At 43.7% G+C, this 19,879-nt stretch overlaps 1 long non-coding RNA gene across 1 annotated transcript; it reads right to left on the reverse strand.

Moving 5' to 3' along the window:
• Nucleotides 1–6,337: 6,337 nt before the first annotated feature.
• LOC117975893 (uncharacterized) lies at nucleotides 6,338–14,757 on the reverse strand. Its single transcript, XR_004666304.2, has 3 exons — nucleotides 14,707–14,757; nucleotides 13,520–13,581; nucleotides 6,338–6,728 (listed from the first exon to the last, which is right to left on the reverse strand). It is a non-coding gene; the product is annotated as an uncharacterized LOC117975893 (long non-coding RNA).
• Between the last annotated feature and the right edge of the window lie 5,122 nt (nucleotides 14,758–19,879).

Here is a 19,879-nt window from a genome sequence, read left to right on the forward strand (position 1 = left end):
GTTTGTGATTCCTCTAACTGAGACCACATGGCTGTAGTGTAGAAATTCAACATTTACGTTAAGCAGTAAATCTATTCTGTCAGCCACTATGATGTGGGAGTTGTTATGAAAAGATAATGATATTTTTCCAGGCGCACATACACGTACACACAGCAGTTAAAACTGGCTTCCATAGAGAAGATGCCCAGTGTGTTTCACTGGCTCTTTCTAGCACCCAGCAGGTCATCGCCTGGACATTCACACTACACAGACGTTCGGTGGTGTTCACTTATCCCAGCTCGCTTCTCCAGACCTGACATTCCTTCCTGTTTGGGGTATGAGTTGATCTGGATCTGGAAGCTTATTGAGTGGCCATTGATGAAGCGGGAAGAGGACTGAACTAGGAACCAGGGGACCCAGGTTCTAGGCCACATCTTGCAATAACAATCATCAATGTGACCCCTTGTTCGGGGGCACCTGGTAGGTGGCAACTGTTTGTATATTCCTGAGAGCGCCAACAGCCCCTGTTTATAGGGGAGGAGCCTGAGCTTACAGGAGGTCCCCAAGGTTAACCAGCCAGAAGATATTGGTGCCAGCCTGCTCCAATGTCCATGCCTTCCCACAAAAGATCCCATGGCCCTTGGGATCCATTGGCCCTTGGAACCTCTTAGCTTCTTGGATATTCTGTGTCTTCATTTGTAAAATGGGAGGGTTGAAAAAAAAGATTTTAAAAGTGTTTTCTGGCTCATAAGTATGACATGCTTGTTCAGCTCACAGCATCACCACCTGAAATGGTCACGTTGCCATCACTCTTCACCTCAATGCTTTTTCGTAAGCAGATCTAGAAAGCTCACAGGAGCATCCCAAGAATGCCCCCCAATTATTCTCCTCCCCATATCCACGACCTTTGCACTATGAGCACAACACCTTCCATCAAGAGACAATGAATCTACTTCCCACACCTTGACTCTGGGCTGGCCGTGTGGTCACAGTGGAAGGAACACTGTGCCCGTTCTCAGAGAAGGCCTTGAGAGGCCCTGCACACTTCTGCTTTGCAAAGAAAGCTGCCTGGTTACCATGAAACAAGCCCAGGCCAGCCTGTTAGAGAAAATCAAGGCCACACAGAAACGTTGCCACAGCTGTGGACATCTCCTCTGGTTCCCCATCGCTATGTAACAAACCACCCCAAATTCTACGGCTTAAACCATGGTGCCTCAAAATTCTGATCAAAGGAGATCTTTTAGAGCCTTGTCATATGGCCCCAAGTATTTGTTATTCTCTTTCCTGGTTCCTCATATCTCTCTCGTGTCTGCAGACAAATGACAGCCAGGGCGGAAGTCATCTGAAGGCTCAGCTAGGTTGGACATCCAAGACAGCTTCTCCCCTACAAGTCTGGTGCCTCACCAGGGTGGCTAGGGCAGTCTGGGGTTGGCCGGACACCTCTCTTCACTTTTCACTTTCTTCTCTCTTTTCTCTCCCCTTCTCCTTTCCTCCCTGATCCCCATCCTCTGTCCCTCCCTTCTTCCCTGTCTCTCTCCCTCCCTCTTCCTCTCCAAAGAACAAGGATTGTACCTCCCTCGCTTCCATCTGCCCCCACCTTAACCCAGCGTCTGGCACCTGGAGGCATGTCATGTGTCTCCCTGGCCGTCTGCCACTGCATTCCTCCAAGGTTGGGTTTTCTCCTTGGGACTAAGTCTCAGTCTGAGAGTTACCACCCCAGCGGTGCCTCTTCTGGCCTCTGGAGTGAGTCAGAAAATCTCCAAGTAGGAGATCTTTCAGGGGACAGAGGGCATGATTCTAGCTCCAGAAGCCCCATCTTCAGCAAACCGAAGAGCTCCCTCAGTGGTCCTCGAGTCCCACAACCATCCCAGCAGGCCTCTTCCTACTGTCTTCCTGGAGGTCTAGACAGCTGCTGAAATGCATCACCCAAGCAGAATGCAACCCTCAGGACATAACTGATTTGAGTCAGGCACACTGACACCAGCACCTCCCTCATTCTAAGAATCATTCTTCTGTTCATGTGGCCAAAACCTGCATTACCCTTCTTGACAACCACGCTGGTAACATGAGATTTTGTAAACGCCAGTGCTTCCCAGATCCAAGACTTTCAGGGTCCCAAGGGAAAATGCTTATTATGCTATTTCTTTCCCTTCCTCAATTAAGGAAATTGTTTATTTGTTTGTTTTGCAAGACCTCACATCTGGAACTTGTCTCCACTCCTGTTAAAGGGAAGATAGCCCTATTTTACAAAATAAGCAGAAGACTTGGAGTCACAGATCCAGGCACGAGTCCAGGTTCCAACCTTCCTCATTGTGTAAGGGGCCGGGAGCACCTTATTGCTAACTCCTATTTCCTAGTCCAGAAAGTCGGGGCAGCTGTGCCTGCTCTCTTCTCATCAGGAGCACCAAAGCATTTCAGTTGCCCAGCACAGCGTCTGACCTAGAGTGCTCTGAATAAATGGAAGATGTTAGAATTAATAACAGTATTAACAATCATGAAAATGATAACAATTATATGATGATATATTCCATGGTGTCTCAAAGTTCTGATCAAAGAAGATCTTTTAGATCCTTGTCATATGGTCCAGGTATTTTCAATTCAGCTTCTTGTCCTCCGCAAACTTGTAACACTGTCAACATTTTCAACTGACTTATTAAGAGCACCTTTGAATCAGACAGGGATGATAAAGCCTTCGGGATGCTGTTGCATCTCCTAACTAGTATTTGTCATGGGCAGTTTTTGAAACAGTTTTTTCATCTCCCTAATTTTACCATCACTCTGTCCATATTTCTCCATCATGGCTGCATAATTAAAAATCAAAGTAAGATATTTAGCTCTTAAATTTCTTTAAGGCTGTCACTTTATTTTATTTTCCTTCTATCCCTGGAGCATCCTTCACCTCCGTACCGGCTCCCCCACAGGCAACTTCAAATGAATGTAATCTTCCCGTTACCTCCCCCTCCCGAAATCGCAACTCGACACCCCCTGCTTGGCCTGCCCTCTTTGTTGGAATATGTTCAGTTCCTATTGTCTGGTAGATAGGGAATTTTTAAAAGTTGCTTTGTTAATAAAACGCTTCAGTTTAAAAAGTTTGCTCAGCAGCGTGTGTCTCTTAATATGTGTCAACTTCTGTTTGGATCAATTGACGTGGGATGCTATATTAATTATTCATTTTTGCAGAATGGAAATTAATTATTGTGCATGAAATTCTAAACACATATGGCAACAGTGCCGGCTGGACTGGCCCCCCTGCCAGCATTTCAGAGATTCAGATTCAGAGGTAATATGTTGTTTTGCAAAGCCAAGACCTCCTAAGGGTTCCAAGATAGAAGAATTGAAAAACTGACATGTTTCTGTACGTGGTCCAACTCCTGCGCCTCCTTGAATGCACCCCTGACTTCCCTGCTATCTCTTCCCAAATCTGTGCTGGTGAGGGGAACTATTCGAGTCTATCACAATAGCTGCAACAACCTAAAACCTTCAGAGTCATTATCTTTGCCTCCAAATCTGTCTTCCTGCAGCAGGTGGTACCATTAACCACTTCTCCCTGAATCCTTCCAAGTGAATCTTCCTGGAGGGGATGACTGGGTCCGGGGTGTTCCCTTTACAATGGGTCCTACCACTCTTATTTTGTTCATCATGTTGCAATGGAGATGTCTGTGTGTGCGACTATCACAGCTACCATTTGTTGAGTCCTCTGTGGGTAGGAATTGTGCCTCATTCCTTCTCATATACTCTCATGCCCTCTGAAGATAGGGAGTTTATTAAACTGAATTGAACCTATTCATTCCATGGGGGGGGAAAGGCTCACAGAAGTGTCTATCCTCTTCAAGGAAAATGAAGAAGGAAGACAATTCCTGGTAGAAGAGGAGGCAGGGTGCACATTTTAAAGCCAAGAGAAGTTACTGAAAATTTTGGATATACAGGAAATGTGCATCTAGACCTTTTGGCATGGAAGAGAAGAAATATTTCAGAGCAAGCAACAGACACTGCGTAATTTCTCAGCCCCTGTTATCCCATCCTCTTTCTTATTGTGTTACCACCTAGCACAGTGCTGGGCAGGAAGCAGCAGCTTCACAAATATTTGCTGAATTGATCAAGACATGAAAGAATGAATACATGAAGTTAGGATTGTTCTGGTTGCAAATGCCAAAAAAAAAAAAAAAAAAAGCCCAATCCTAAATAGGCTGAAAAGACACATTGTGGTATTTTCAAATACTCAAATTCCAAAGTCAAAGATAGGAAGGCAAAGCAAAGTGAAGCCTTTGGCAGGTGTTTTGCATGAGGTAGCAGGTCATGCTATGAATCTGCAACATTGCAGCTCAGCTTTGGATCTCAGAAGGTGACATTTCGTGTAATTTCCACACTTGAGTTCTGACCCTAAGCTCTGTGAACACACAGAGAGGGCCTAAACCTCTCTATTAACCACCATGTCCTCATCATGAGATAATGCCATGCCCATGCTGGTCATCTCCAAGATAACCCAGATGTTGCTCTCCTTCCTCAAACAACATGGTGCTCTCTCTCCACCTCTCTTCTTTCATGAGTCACCAGTTTTCCCTCCATCTCTCTTAGGAAATGGAATTGGGGAGTGCAAAAGAGTGGTTCTCAACAAAGTTTATGTCTATAAAGAGAAAATGTATGATAGAAATTAGAAAAGGGAAGAAGGCAATCATGAGAGCTCATTTGGTTGATTTAATATCAAAGTTGGATCCAGAGTTTCCTGGTGGTAATGGCAAAAAGGGAAATACAACATTTAACACCGCAAGTTGTCAGACTAGTAGAAACAACAGCCTCTCAATGTAGGGAGCAGTGGGGGCAAACATGTTCCAAACAATAAATCATGACAGATGTTGCTTATGTAGGGGCATTAGGTAATGAGCTAGACAATGTGACTTCAGCATAGTGTTTTTTAATAAAATCTTTCATTTTGGAAAAAACTTTAGATTTATGGAAAGTTTGCAAAGATAGTGAAGAGGGTTCTCATATACCTTCACCCAGTTTCTTCTGTTGTTAACATCTTGCAATGCTGTGATATGTTTGCCAGAAGTAAGAAACCAACATTGCCACATCACTATTTACCAAACATGCTTTATTTAAATTTCACCAGTTTTCCCATTAATATCATCTTACTAATCCAGGACACCACAATGCACTTAGTTATCATGTCTCCCCAGCATCCCCTGATTTATTACAGTTTCTCAGCCTTTCCCTGTGTATAGTAGCTTAACATTCTTGAGGAGTACTGATCAGGCACCCTATAGGATGTCCCCTAGTCTGGGTTTGTGTGATTTCTCATGACTGGACTGGGGTGACAGTTTTTGGAAATCATACCACAGAGATAAAGTCCTTTCTGCTCACATCACATCAGGAAGTTTATGATATCCACCAAACTTGATTTTATTACAAAAACATAAACAGTTCTCATTTCACTTCTTACTTTTTTTTTTTTTTGAGACGGAGTCTTCGCTTTGTGGCAAACATGATTTTATTACAAAAACATAAACAGTTCTTATTTCATTTCTTACTTTGTTTTTGTTGTTGTTGTTGTTGTTGTTTGAGACGGAGTCTCACTCTGTCGCCCAGGCTGGAGTGCAGTGGTGCGATCTCGGCTCACTTCAAGCTCCGCCTCCCAGGTTCACACCATTCTCCTGCCTCAGCCTCCCAAGTAGCTGGGACTACAGGCACCTGCCACCACGCCCGGCTAATTTTTTGTATTTTTAGTAGAGACGGGATTTCACCATGTTAGCCAGGACGGTCTCGATCTCCTGACCTCGTGATCCGCCCACCTCCACCTCCCAAAGTGCTGAGATTACATCTTACTTTGTTAAATGCAAATTTCTCTTAAAGCAACCTAAACTTATTTTTATTTCAACTCTGTTGTATTAGAAATATTCTGGTATTGACTATGATCAACCTTACAGTTAACTAATAATCTCTCAGACTTCTGCTTATTAAACCTATTAAATCACAACCTAACCCCTCTCTTCAATTTTTCTGCCCTTGTTTTTGTTCTTGGTGTGTTTGTTTTCCATTTAATATATATATATATATCTTTTCCATGTTTAATGAATTTTCATCTTGTTTATGTCACCATGATGCTCGAATCTACTAGGTCTTCCTGGATTTTGTCAGCCAGCAACAGGGCTTTCTCTCCAAGCCTGGTCTTCTTCCCAAATTATTCCCTGTTGTTGTTCACATTGGCGATAAAATTATTGAACAAGGCAGAGTTGAGGACTAAGTTCCAGGCTGAAAGATCTAGAACTTTGAACTTTGTTTTGGACCAACTAGAGGCCAGAGCCTGCCTTTTCATCCAACCACATCCTTTGCTTTGTCTGACTTCATTTCCCCCAGCTGCCAAAAATGGTATAATCCAGCCCAAGCCTTCAGTAATGAGGATTGGAGGCAGAACGGCATAATTGTCAACACATGCCTGAAATTACATTTCTTAGCATCAATGTCTCGAGTGAATTTGTATCTGAGTCTCTAGTTTTGAAGAATTCCTTGCATCCCACAAACATGTACGGAATAACCACCATGGGTCAAATTTGCCTTCTTTTTCTTCTCTTTAATTCATTGTTCAATTACAATCAGAAACATCTTAAGCTGGCAAAGAGGGAGGGAACTTTCAGTCCCATATGGGTGGTTGAAGATGGACCCCGAAGTGGGGTCTGGGTGTAGCTCCAATGCTGTCTTCCTCTCACTGGAACCCTCTGGCAACTATCTTCTACTGACTTGGTGATAGCTTCCTACATGTGTAAAACAAGGGGGCTCTAATTAAATGGTATCTAAAGTATTTTTCAGCTATGGCATGATAATTGGGAAGGATTCAGGGAGGGAGAGAAAGACAGAAAACACACAGTGTTAGCAGTAAGCTAGATCCTTCGTATGCTATCTGCTCCAAGTTGCCTTACGAGTTAGCAGCGGCCATCCCATTTTACAGAGGAAGAGACTGAGGCTCCAAGGCTGCATGGCACGCTGCAGTAGTTCTCCCAGCACGGACAGCATGGAGAAGTCCGAACAGAGGTTTATGACTTCAATGTCCATGGTACTCCTTCCACTGCACAAATATTTTTCTCTTTCTCATTTTAATGCTTTCCATCTTATTAAATTCCATTTAGAGGAAAATATACTCAGGCTTTAGATAACTGAAAACCTGTTTGAAAAGTGGTTCTATTAGGAAATTACTGGAAAGGATGTCATATCCACCCTTCTGAAAGTCTAAATGCCGGCTTATGACTTTCTACTTTAACAGGGCAGCATAGGGAACCTGGAAACCGGTGGGCTTTTACAGGTCTAGAACCGTGAGTTTGCCCAGCTCAAAGATAGCGGCTTAAGCTGTGGTTAGCCCATTGACCTGATTCACAGGTCCTCACTGGGGGGAAGTGGAGTTAAGGCTTTGGCACTAAAGAAAGCAGTGATGTGACAGTCCAATTATTGAACCTGACAGACAGAAGAAGCAGACAGAGGGGGCTGAGCCTGGCACTGACCAGGGTGCACCCTGTCTTGTACACTGTCACTGGTCTACATGCTGAAGGACTTCCCAGACATGTTCCCAAAACGTGGTGGGTTTAAATTTGAAAACATTGAGGAGGGGAGGGAAGAGACAGGGGAGGGAATCTGTGAGATAGTGATGCTATCGTCAGGGTGATTTTTTTTCCCAAAAGCTCCTGGCAAACATAACTTTTTAAAGGATGACACTGAATACACAGAAGATTAATAATAGCTGCGATCAATGTATTGAAGGGCTGCATTGGGAGACATTCCTTCTGCTTGCCACAAAAACTCCATGAAAAAGCACTGTTTTCCCCAATTTAAAGATGCAGAGACAGGCTGGGCGCCTTGGCTCACTCCTTTAATCTCAGCTCTTTGGGAGACTGAGGGGGTCAGATCACTTGAGGTCAGGAGTTCGAGACCAGCCTGGCCAGCATGGTGAAACCCTGTCTCTACTAAAAATACAAAAATTAGCCGGGCGTGGTGGTGGGCACCTGTAATCCCAGATACTTGGGAGGCTGAGGCAGGAGAATCACTTGAACCTGGGAGGCGGAGGTTGCAATGAGTCAAGATTGTGCCACTGCATTCCAGCCTGGGCTACAGAGTAAGACTTCATCTCAAAAAAAAAAAAAAAAAAAAAAAAATGCAGAGACAGAGGCTTACAGAGAGTACAAAGTCTTCCCCAAGTCGCAAAGTTAATAAATGGCATTAAAATTCTGTCTTCTTGATACTGAGCCCATGACATTTCCAGTGGTCATCGTGACTGCTGTGGTACCCAAATGACTTGAAAAAGAGCATATTCAGGTTTATAGCACACATGTACACACTCCTACACCAGCATACACAAACACACATACACACTATTTATTTGAACTTCCAAGATATTTATGATCTAAAAAACTGTAATAAGCTGTCAAAATTATTTCTTAAAAATAAAGGTGAGAATTTACCACCAATATACTTCACCAAAGAAACGTACAAATGATGTATATAATTGAGAAGGGAAAAGATGCAGCAATGAGGTCTGAGATACAAGAAAGAACCATGAACAAGATTGGAAAACACAAAAGGAAAATCTAAGCAAACACCAATTGCGTCAACAATAATAATGTTAATGGATATGATTAAATATAATATAAAACTACGTTTCTGGAAAACAACAGAGTAGAGTGGCTGCTTCCATCCTAAGGATGTCATCTTCCTGTGTATCCTCTTGGTAGGTAAAGACCAGCTAGAGAGGCTCAAGATTTTATAGGGAAAACAACATTCAGTAGGCTCAGAAGTAAGACACAAACTATGGGAAACCTTACACATATTTGTGTGTTTACTGAAATAGAACGCATTTTGTAGATGAAGACATCTAAATAAAGAAAAGAGCAGTGAAAGTTTGTGTTACTTGCCTTAGCAATAATTGGTACTTTACTAGTCAGGTTTCACAAAATGAAAGCCCATGAGGACAGCAGGGACTGTGTCTTTCTCCCATCTACATTCCAGTTCCCAGGCGAGAAGCTGGCAAAGTCAGTGCTCAAAAGGTGTTTCTGAATTAATATACGAATTCTATTGATTAACTTCGAATTCTCCTCCCAGGGAGACGCACACATCTGCCAGAGTTTTCTCTGTGGAAGTTCCTGCTGGTCTCATGTGTTGGCACCATCACTGGCATACGAACTCCAGAAATTAATGCTTCCATTTACTCTGATACATCTGGCAAGAACATGCATTCAGGTGCCAAGGCAAGAACTGACTCGCATGGCTCCCGCCCTGGACACAGAAGAAACCTTCTGTGACTTCTATCCAACATATATGGAAGGGCCACCAGAATTTCTTCTTCTTCTTCCTGCGTTTCTATGCTAACACCTGTTGCTCTCTTCCTGGCCACCAGAATGGTGTCCATGTGCACAGGAGAATGGCCAGAGGACCAGCCTAGCAGCCCGATACTTCCACCATGTGCGCCATGCTGTCCTGTTCCAGGCACTGAACACCTTCCACATGGTTGGTCAGAGGTGGTTTCCTGGGGTTCAACATGCACAGTTGAACAGGGCCCTGTGCTTAGAAGGACCCTGATCTTGGTTTAATGCTCTGATGTCACCATCTTGAAATGCTTAATTTTTGAACAAGGGACTCAGCATTTTCATTGTGCACTGGGTCCCACAAATGATGTAGCAGGTCCTGTGCCTGGCACTATACTTAGCCCTCATTTCCCAAAGATATATCAAGTCTTCCAGGGAAGACCCTACAGTTTTGTCCACAACTCAGACATGTGAGCAAGCAGTACAGATACCGGAAAAAAAAAACCCTCCTCTCCTCCAGCTGCCTGAACTGGTCCCCCAAATGCTATTTCCTTGGGGCCCCTACTCACCCCTCCTTGTGGTAGTAACTCAGGTCAGACCCTCCTCCTGGCAGGCCGCCCCCGCTCAGCTCTCAGCTTCCTCATCTCGTCCCACAGCCCACCTGTTTACAGCGACCCCAATCGAGCGTGGGCTGTCTCCTTTCTTGGCCTCCCTCTAGCTTCCTTCCTGGACCTGCAGAAGTTAGCTCAGGGGCTGTTTCCTCTAGGACTCCTTCTCTGACTTCCATAGTATGGTCAAATCACCCTTTTCTGTCCTCCCACAGTGCCCTTGGCTTTCCTGCTTTCCGTCTGTTTTGACAGCACTCCCATTCCCTACAGTCATGCCTAGAGCATGTGTCTGTCTTCCCCAGCAGATTCTGAGCTCTTTGCAACAGGGATGATGCCTTTTCTCATTGGAACCCTGATGCCTGGCAGGACCACAGTCATTGTTTGTGGAGTAAAGTGGTGAGGAGCAAGACTCTTTGGCAGGTTCCCTCGTGTACAGGGCATAACAGGAAAAACAGCCACCCAGGGACGCACCTTGCTTTGGTGCCCACATTGAGATCTGCTCACAGGTTGACCTCGACTTGGCCACACTTCCCTGGAAGGGAAGCCATCTTTGCAGACAGTCCTCTGTCTCCCGGCAAAGGCGTGTTCCCCACAAATACTCCCTATTGTGGAATCTGATTTTCAACGCCCGTCCCACTGCTGAATCTGAGCCCACTTGTCACCTCCGTCTGGGCCACACACAGAGTCTAACGCCTTGTTTTCTCCTACAGGCGGCTGCCTCCTGAAGCAGGGATCTCCTCTGTCTTTGGCGCAACCCAATGTATACTCTGAAAGCTCTCAGAAATGCCATTAATTATAATAATAGTGACACTCTGTACTTTTATAGCCTCTTTCACCAGAAGATCTCTGAGCACTTAAAAAATATTATCTCATTAATCCTCACAACACCCTCGTGAGACAGCTGGCAGGTAAACCTATCCCAGTTTATCAGGAAAGGGAACGGAGACAGAAAGATGATGGTTAGAGAAGGGACTAGGATCAGACAAAGAGATGGAAGCACTTGGGACCTCGCACCCAAGCTGGCTGCATCATAAACCCAGTCCATGGACCAGCTGGACATGTGCATTCTATAAAAATGTATCTGCATCGCATGAGTGAGTAATGGACATGTCTGACATTTCATTGGTGTTTAGGAGATGGTATCAAATCATTGACATCTTCAAAAGTCACCCTTTTGTTTCTCAGCAAATACTTCCAGAGCATATGTTCAACACCAGCTCCCACTGGCAATACAGATGAGTGAAGCTTATCAATAATGTTTAAGAATCCTTCTTCCTAAATTTATCTGAGCGCTAATGAAGCTTCCAGCAAAAAGGAAACAGTATAATCATATACGAATCCCAAGCCCCTTTCAACATCAGGAACACAAAGCAAGCACCTGAGAAAAAATATTAATTATGTCTTTTAACGAGGAATCAGGACTTCGTGCCACTGAGCCTTCGTTTACATTCCTAGCTCTGAGCTGAGCAGGATTTTGAAGTTATCTGGTCTAACCCTCTCATTTTGCAGAAGGGGAAAAAAGGAGCCTCGAAGATCTTGGGGGGATCCCCCTGAGTCACAGTGAGTAGAGGGCAGAGGTTAGGTGAATTTTTTTTTTTTTTTCTTCTCTAAGAGGTGAAAGGTTTTTTTCTCTGCTATTTGGGAACACCCTTATTTATCAACATAAACACCAAAATACACCTTTGATAGCACTTGAGAAAGTTCTGGTAAACATAAGTCCTTTCATTTTTACTTCCAAAGAGTTGTGGGTGTTGAATTGAGGGGTGGGAGGGGGCAGGAAGCTTCCCGCCAGCCCTCGGTGAAGGGCCTTGGCCTGGGACACACACAGGCTAGGAGGAGAGAGCTTCCCTCTCTGAGTGAAACGAGCCCAGGAGCTCTAATGCATGCACAATGTATAATAGATACCTGTCTGATATAATTAATTGTATTTTTCCTAAATTTAACATTGCCCGAAGGGGAAAATCATTTTGCTTGATAAAACCCCTCCTGCCACACAGCTTCTATGAGCTGGCCAGATTTAATTGCTACGATAAAAACCACAAGAAAGACCAGGTTCCCACTCAATCTATAACCACATCTACTAAAGAATAGCTTTAATCACCTCTGAAAGGGCGACCACAAGATAATTAAAGGGGAAGGGTGCTCATTGGGAATTATCCAGAAATATCAAATTTCCGTTTATCGCGAAGTTCGACTTAAAATATCTTGGCATGGCTTTGTTCCCAACCCCCACCCTGTTTTGAGTTAAGCCGTTGTGTTTCCCATTATTTAGTGGTGGAGGAAATGGGCCTGTTCCACAAGTCTATGTCCACTAACAGGTTGAAAGAGGGAAGGAGGCAACTGTCAGCTGAGAAGAGCATGGAGTTTGGGGAAGGCCACACAGAGACCAGAATCATCTTTCCTCTATGACCTGTGTGCTGTGTGACCATGGGCAAGTGGCCTAACCTCTCTGAGCCTCCTTCCAAAAGTGAGGGTCATAGTGGTTATTCCACAGGATTATTTCAGCTGAACGCCCAGTATATCTGAATCCGTTTTCTTCTGCAGAATATCCACCCACCTCTAGAAACCAAACAAAATGCATAAAGGCCTGAAACCAATGGGGCAGATTATCTGAGGAGCTGTGAAGGAGTGGACGAGGGATGCGTGTGCCAGTGGGGTTGGCTTTCCAGGGCTTGATTGATTTTCTCCTTCTGTTGATGCTCTTCCACATTGCCCAGGGCAGGGCTCTGAGGGGCAGGCACAGGAACCAGTGGAGCGACATTCTTGGCAGCCTGTTTGTGCTCCCAGCAGAGAGGCTTTGTTCTAGGCCCAAATTCCCAGGCCTCCCGCTGTCTGGGGAGGCTGCCCAGGAAGTGCACATCTGCCTGGCCTTCACCTCCCTGAGGCTCCCCCCGACCGGACCGGCCCCAAGTGCAAGCACAGGCTGAGTGCTTATCTAAACTCCTGGGACAGAAGAGACTATGCCCAGCACCTGAACCCCTGGAGGAGGGGAGCAGGGGACAGCTTGGTTTTTCCCTCACCAGGAAGAGAACACTGATACCAATTTGTATATTCATTGAGTTCTCCATCCATGTAACCCAGGTGGCCACTGTGCCCCTCCCCCACCCCCAGCTATTCACAGTTAAACTTGTCCCAGGATTTCGAGAGTCGCAGCCCTGGGCCTATGAGCTCTGCTTGTCTCTGCAGCTCACTTCCTGCTTCTGTCTGCCTTGGTGCTCCTGCATGTAAATGCAATACCTACCCCTGCCACCACCCCCAGCCCCAGTATCCAGTCATGAAGAATACTTGCTCCCTATTTTTAAAATAATCCACTTGTGTCTTCTATCATAGGTAGAATAATGTCCCTCCCAAACATATCCATGTCCTCATCCCTAGAACCTGTGAATGCCACTTTCTATGGTAGAATGAACTATGCCGATATGATCAAGTCAAGGATCTTGAGGTGGGAAAAAGATCCTGATGGTCTGGGTAGACCCAGCGCAATCATGAGTGTCGTTATATAAGGGATGAAAGAAGACACAGGCTCAGACAGTAGGAGTTGTGACAATGGAAGTAAGCAGTGGTCGGAGTGATGCGAGGTGGGGATCTTGAGCCGAGGAAGGCAGGCGGCCTCTAGAAACTAAAAAAGGCAGGGAAAAGGATTCTCACCTGAACCTCCAGAAGGAGCCATCCCTGCTGACAACTTGATTTTAGAATTCTGACCACCAGGGCTGTAAGAGAATAAATTTGTGTTGTTTTAAGTCACTGAGTTAATGGTAATTTGTTACAGCAGCAATAGAAAACATTACTCTCCAAAATTTGGGGAGCTATGTGGTCCATAGTGTCACATCCTGGAGCACTTGGCCTTCTATAAACAACCTCCCCACCCCGTTTCCTCCCCCATTTTCCCCAAGAGCATCAGGTGGAAGTGCTTTCATTGGCAGGGAAGGGAAAATCTAAGCGCCAGTGCCCATGCACCTAACTCATTATTTTCCCCACACAACCAGAGCGTGGAGGTCAACGTAGGCATGGTATGGCGGCGGTTCTCAAAATTCTTCACTCAGGATGCCAAGGAGGCTGCTGTGACTTTACAAATTATATTGACACCAAATTCTAGAAGAAGAGGTTGGGCATGGTGCTAGATAGGTCAGATCAGAAAAGCAGAAGTTTTCCCCAAAGCCTGCAGAGCTGCCCTATCTTTTGGTCTCATTATCAAAACTGGGTCCCACAATCACCGCTTGTCTTCAAAGAAGACCAAAAATTAACAGGATGGGATGATCATATCTCGCTTAGTCCACATGTGATTCGTTGCCTTGACACACTGGTGTTGCAAACAAAATCCATTTTTATGAACAAGGAAAAAAATGTTGGGTGTGTGGATGTAGCAGACGCGTTGGTGTCCCCATGATCACTGCTCTCCTGCAGTGCACACCAGCCCAGCTTGCAGCTGTGCTCGTCTGCTAGGAGGAGGGAGAAGCTGGATGCTAAGAGACCTAGCCCTCCACGTAGATCTGTTCCCCCTGGGCCTCCACCATGATGGATGGAAGATGGGGAATAGATCCCCAGGCTTTCTTCCCTACCTAGGTGGGATAGCTCAGAGATATGCTCTGTGCTGTCTCCCAGGGTGCCCCAGCAGGGTTAGCCTCTAGGTGTGTCCACAGGAAACACTTGCACAGAAATGACCTCGTTCTTGGCCACCTCCAGGACGTCTCCCTGGACCACCCTCCAAACTATGTCCTTGCACACAATCCTCTGTCTCAGCATCTGCTTCTGAGGGGCCTCAAATGAAGACCGCCAGTATTTTCATTTTCTCTCAGCCCCATCCTCATGCAGAAACTGGGGGTATCAATGCCTACCCCCAAATGGTCTTTCCAAGGCAACTTCTCAACAGAGGTGAGGATTTTGTTACAAGGATTTCTTCCACAAGGTGCCTGAAAGTGACAGTAAATGTCATTGCACGTGCATTTGTTTACCAATCAATCGCCGGGGGTCAACTGGACCCAAGTCCAGGCTGTTTGTGAGGTTTACTAAGGTATACCAGATATAATCCCTGCCTTCAAGGAGCAGCCAAACTGGAAGAGAAGGGAGGAGAGGTGAGAAGACCAGGCAGCCCAGAGAAGAAGGGATTAAGCTTGCCTGACGGAGTCTCATTGGGAGCTGAATAGAAGATAGCGAGAAAGGGGTTATTTCAGCCCAGGCACAGCATAGAAAGGAGAAAGAGTAATGACAGAGGGAACTCGTGGCACAGCCTGCTGAGTGGTGCAGAAAGGTAGGGGAGAGTAGGGCACATACTGGGAGGAAGACAGAGCTGGGGAAGGCACATGTATTTGGAGACACAACCCGCCCACCTCGAAGAGCTTCATCCTTCAGCTGAGTTCTAAATCCTGGTGTTCATGAAACCAGCCCACCTCTGGGTGAGGCGGGTATTACTGAACCCTTTCGTTTATACAACTATTTATAGGGTTTTGTAATATAGAGATTTGTATTAAATCTTCTCCACAAACTTTTCTGCCTATTTCTCAATGAGAAAGTAAACCTCAAAATGCCAGTCTTTCCTAAGGCCACGGAGATAACAGGTGAAACCTCCACCATTTGAACGGAAGCCTCACGTTCTTTTTAAGGGACTCTAGCCACCCTCCTTTCAACTGGGAAAACAAAGGGACAGAAGACAAAGAATCCATTTGCCTAACACACCTGGTTTCGTTCATGGCAAGTCTCCATCTTTATGAAAAGTTATTTTATCTTCTTGCCAGGTGCTTCAAATTCTACTGTCCAATAGAAATATAAGGTAAGCCACAATGTAATTTTTAATTTTCTAGTACCACATTTTTTTAAAAAGTAAAGCAAACAAGTACAATTAATTTTAATAATATACTTTAATTAACCCAAAATACCCCAAATATTATCATTTCAACATATATCAATACAAAAATCACTCATTATTAATGAGATACTTCTATTCTTTTATTTATACTAAGTTTTAAAAATTCAGTGTCTATTTTACACTCATAGCACATCTCCATTTGAACCAGCCCCATTTCAAGTGCTCACCAGCCACACATGGTAATGGCTGCCATATTGGAAAGGGCTTCCATATTGGACAGGACAGCTCTAGAATTGCATGTGAAATGGCAGAGTGGTTTGTGTCATGACTTGGAGTTGTGAGGTCCGGCTTGGCTTTCTCTCTTTATCTTTGTTTAAAGCCACATTGTCAGCTTTTCCAAATATTCAAGAGTGGAGAAAATGGGATCATTATGCAAGGCAAAGCCATGTTGACTCATAGATTTAATGGGAGATAAGAGACCAATGATCTAGGTCAGAGGTCAGCAAACTACAGCCCATGGGCCAAAATCAGCCCCCAGCCGGTTTTTATATGGCATATGAGCTATGAAAGCTCTTTAAATTTTCATAGGGTTGTAAATAAATAAATAAAATTTTATAAATATGCGACCACACTCTACATGGCCTGCAAAGCCTGAAATATTTATTAGCTGGCCCTTTACAGAAAAATGTTCCCAGCCCCTCATCTAGCTAGTCATATTATTATTTTTACATCAATTGGTTTTTTAATATTTGCATTCCAATCTATAACCATAATTCCTACGTTTTTACTATTAATCTAACATCTCTATAGTCTCAATGCTTACCACCAGTCTTTCTCTTCAGCTTCCCCATTCTTGAGTTCTTTATTTAATTCATCGCTTGGTTAGTTGAAATTTGCTGTCAATTTCTTTCTTGTTTTTTTCAAGAAAGGCACTTATGGGAAAAGCCGGGTTGAGAGGGTGAAAAAAAAGAAAGGCACTAACATGCTGTGTTTCTTGAGATTCTACTGTTCGATTGATAGTCCATGTTTTCTGTTTGTTTGTTTTTGATCATTTGTGTCATTATACTTACGGAGAAAAATCAGACTTAGCCCCTGCCTTCAAGTGATCTGGCTGGTTGTGAAATCTGGAGCTGGAAGTCACATTTATTTCCCTCAGAACTTTATATATCAGCCTTCTGGGGACACTGAAGGCTGTGCAACCATCTTCTGATCACCTTCTGATTTGCTGGACTTTAACATAGAACACTATTTCTTCCTAAGGCCTGGCAGGACTCTATTGCATAACTTCTTTCAGGTTTCAGAATATCTGCCTGTTGCATTTATACCTGAAATACAACTTACCTGCAATGAGATTCTTGATTCATACCTCATATCATTTAGAACTCTATGTACTGCTCCCTGTCTTTGGGTGTGACATGTTGCTGCAGGGAAAATCTAAATCTTGATTTTTTTCTCCCACTCGGATGTCTGAAAAATTCCACATGCTTTTGGTGTTCAATAAACTAAACAGGATATGTCTTGGTGTCAAATGTTCTTTATTGACTTTTTGTAAAACGTAGTGTGGTCTTTTAATATGAATAAATTTCTTTCCTCTCTTCAGGAGAATTTTTTCCTCTAATTAGGACTATGAACAGTTGTCCCATTTGTTGATTTCTAGATTTTAGGGCCACAGATCAGTCATATAAGACATTATCTTTGTCTATTATCTTTCCTCTGATTGAGTCAATCTCTTTTTTCTGCATTCATTTAGATTTTCTCAAGCATTTTCCCAATATCAGTTAATTCAGTATTTCAACCACATAGTTCTTTTCTTTGTTGTGATTTATTTATTGATTCTGGCATGCTGTTGTTTCAGTAATCATGTGGTTTTCTTAACTTTATCCTATCATGTTCTTTTCATCTTGTGATGTCACTAACACCTTGTTGACTACCTATTTTACTAAACCTATGATCATATTATATTTTATATAACACAAAGCAGCAGTTGCTAAGGATTTTCTTCAGTTTCTGCGATTATGTCTTCCTCATCTGTATTTGATATATAATGGTCTTTAATTTTTTTATAATTGTCTTTTGATGTAGCATATTTCTAGAGTGGCCAAATTATTTCTTGTCACCTAACTTATCCTAAACAAGTGCATCGCTTCCCAAATTTTCTGTTTTCTTAAATAAAGAAACTTCTTGCTGTGAAACCGGGATCTGCTTCTTCCTCTGAGCCCCTAACAGATGTGCATGACTGGCCCCTCCACTCTTTATTAATCCACTTCATTTTCCTGGCAAGGCTAGACACTCCAGGTGGAAACAAGTTTCATAACTCCAGAAAGAGATTAGGAATAAGCAAATTTAGCTCCAACTCTATCCTGTTGCTACCTTGACTGATATAGACTGGTGTTACTTGGAGAAAATGCAGTGAATTTTCCCTGATGTTTCCTAAAGCTGCCTATTCATCTCCTCAGTCTACCTATCTCAAAGTTAGGAAATGGGGCTTTTGCCAAAAAATATCGGAGAATTTGGTTGACTCACTTTTTTTTTTTTTTTTTTAGAGATGGAGTCTCGCTCTGTCGCCCAGGCTGGAGTGCAGTGGCGCGATCTCAGCTCACTGCAACCTCCACCTCCCAGGTTCACACCATTCTCCTGCCTCAGCCTCCTGAGTAGCTAGGACTACAGGGCCCACCACCATGCCTGGCTAATTTTTGTATTTTTAGTAGAGACAGGGTTTCACCATGTTAGCCAGGATGGTCTCGATCTCCTGACCTTGTGATCTGCCCGCCTCGGCCTCCCAAAGTGCTGGGATTACAGGCGTGAGCCACCGCACCCAGCCTCAGTTGACTCATTTTTTTATGGGATAGTTATTATTTGGGGGATTGAAGTAAATATGCAGACAGTCATTTCAGAATCTTACATTTCTTTTTTTGACTCCACTTCTGCATGTAAATAGCATGAGATTGGGTCTAGTTCCTTGCTTTATTGCAATTATTCATTCTAGGCTGCTTTTTATTAATTTTTATTCATTTAATTAAATGTTATAGAAGAAAGGCTCTGTGGTCCATCTTTATTCCATCTATTTATTCAAAGTGTCCCTCTCTTTCTTAATCCCAAATCTCCGTAAATTGAAATCTACTCCTCCTTCCTCTCTGTGTTCTCCACAGTGGTCCTTTTATCAGCAGCACCTTTCCCCCATCTCCAAATACCCAAGTCGTAACCACCCTTTAACACCCAGATCAAATGACACAGCTACATGAAGACTTCCGTACTGCAAATAATGATCTCCTCACTTGCTTGAATTTCCCCCATTATCTGTTCCATTTTTGTACCAGTCACCACTTTCTGACTTGTCCTAAATTTTCCTATGTCCATGTTGGTCTCTTTCACTACATTGTCATCACCATGATGGCAAGGTCTGTACATTATTCAGATCTGCATCCTTTATATGTAGTGAAATATATAACAGAGTAGGACCTCAACTAATGTTTGTCAAGCGAGATAAAATTTTGCTGAGCAGAAAATGATTTGCCTTATGTCATTGTGCATATACAGAAAACATGAAGGGATATGAAGTGGAGCTCAAACAGCAAATTTGGAGTCCACAATGAATTCCACTGTAATTACTATCATCGAAGCAAAGCACTCCAAGTGACAATTAGATTTCCAGCTGGACCATATAGCCCATTTGCTTGCAGCATGATTTACACAATAACACAGGTAATAACAATAATGTAGATTGACAACCATATTTACCTGTTATTCCAGAGTCATCAAAATGCCTTCACATTTCTTATCCCATCTAAATCTTGCAATAACCTGGGGAAGTCATTCATTTCAGTCCAGTTTTACAGATGAGGAAAGTGAGGTGTAGAAATGTCAAGTATTCATTCAAAGTCATATCCTTAGCAGGCAGCAGAGTTGGCACCTGGCTAAGTCTGTCTGCTTGTCCCATAGAATCTAAGATGTTCCTCTAAACAGTACCTGCCACCACTCATTGATGGCAGGCAGGACTGCCCCATAGGTTATACAGGTTGTTAACTGCTGGGGTCATCTGGATAAGAGGCCAAGCGCAGAGGAAAATCCAGTCTATGCTCCTCTTGCCAAGCTGTGTGTTCTGGCAGAAGGCCACCTCTGCTTAGCAAAAGCCACGTCCTGTAATTTGCATGAAGCTAGAAGGGGAGCTAATGTCAAGGATTGTGTCTTACTAAGTTCTGCCTCCC

This window comes from Pan paniscus, chromosome 15 (genome assembly GCF_029289425.2).
Source record: "Pan paniscus chromosome 15, NHGRI_mPanPan1-v2.0_pri, whole genome shotgun sequence".
Taxonomy (NCBI): Eukaryota; Metazoa; Chordata; class Mammalia; order Primates; family Hominidae; genus Pan; species Pan paniscus.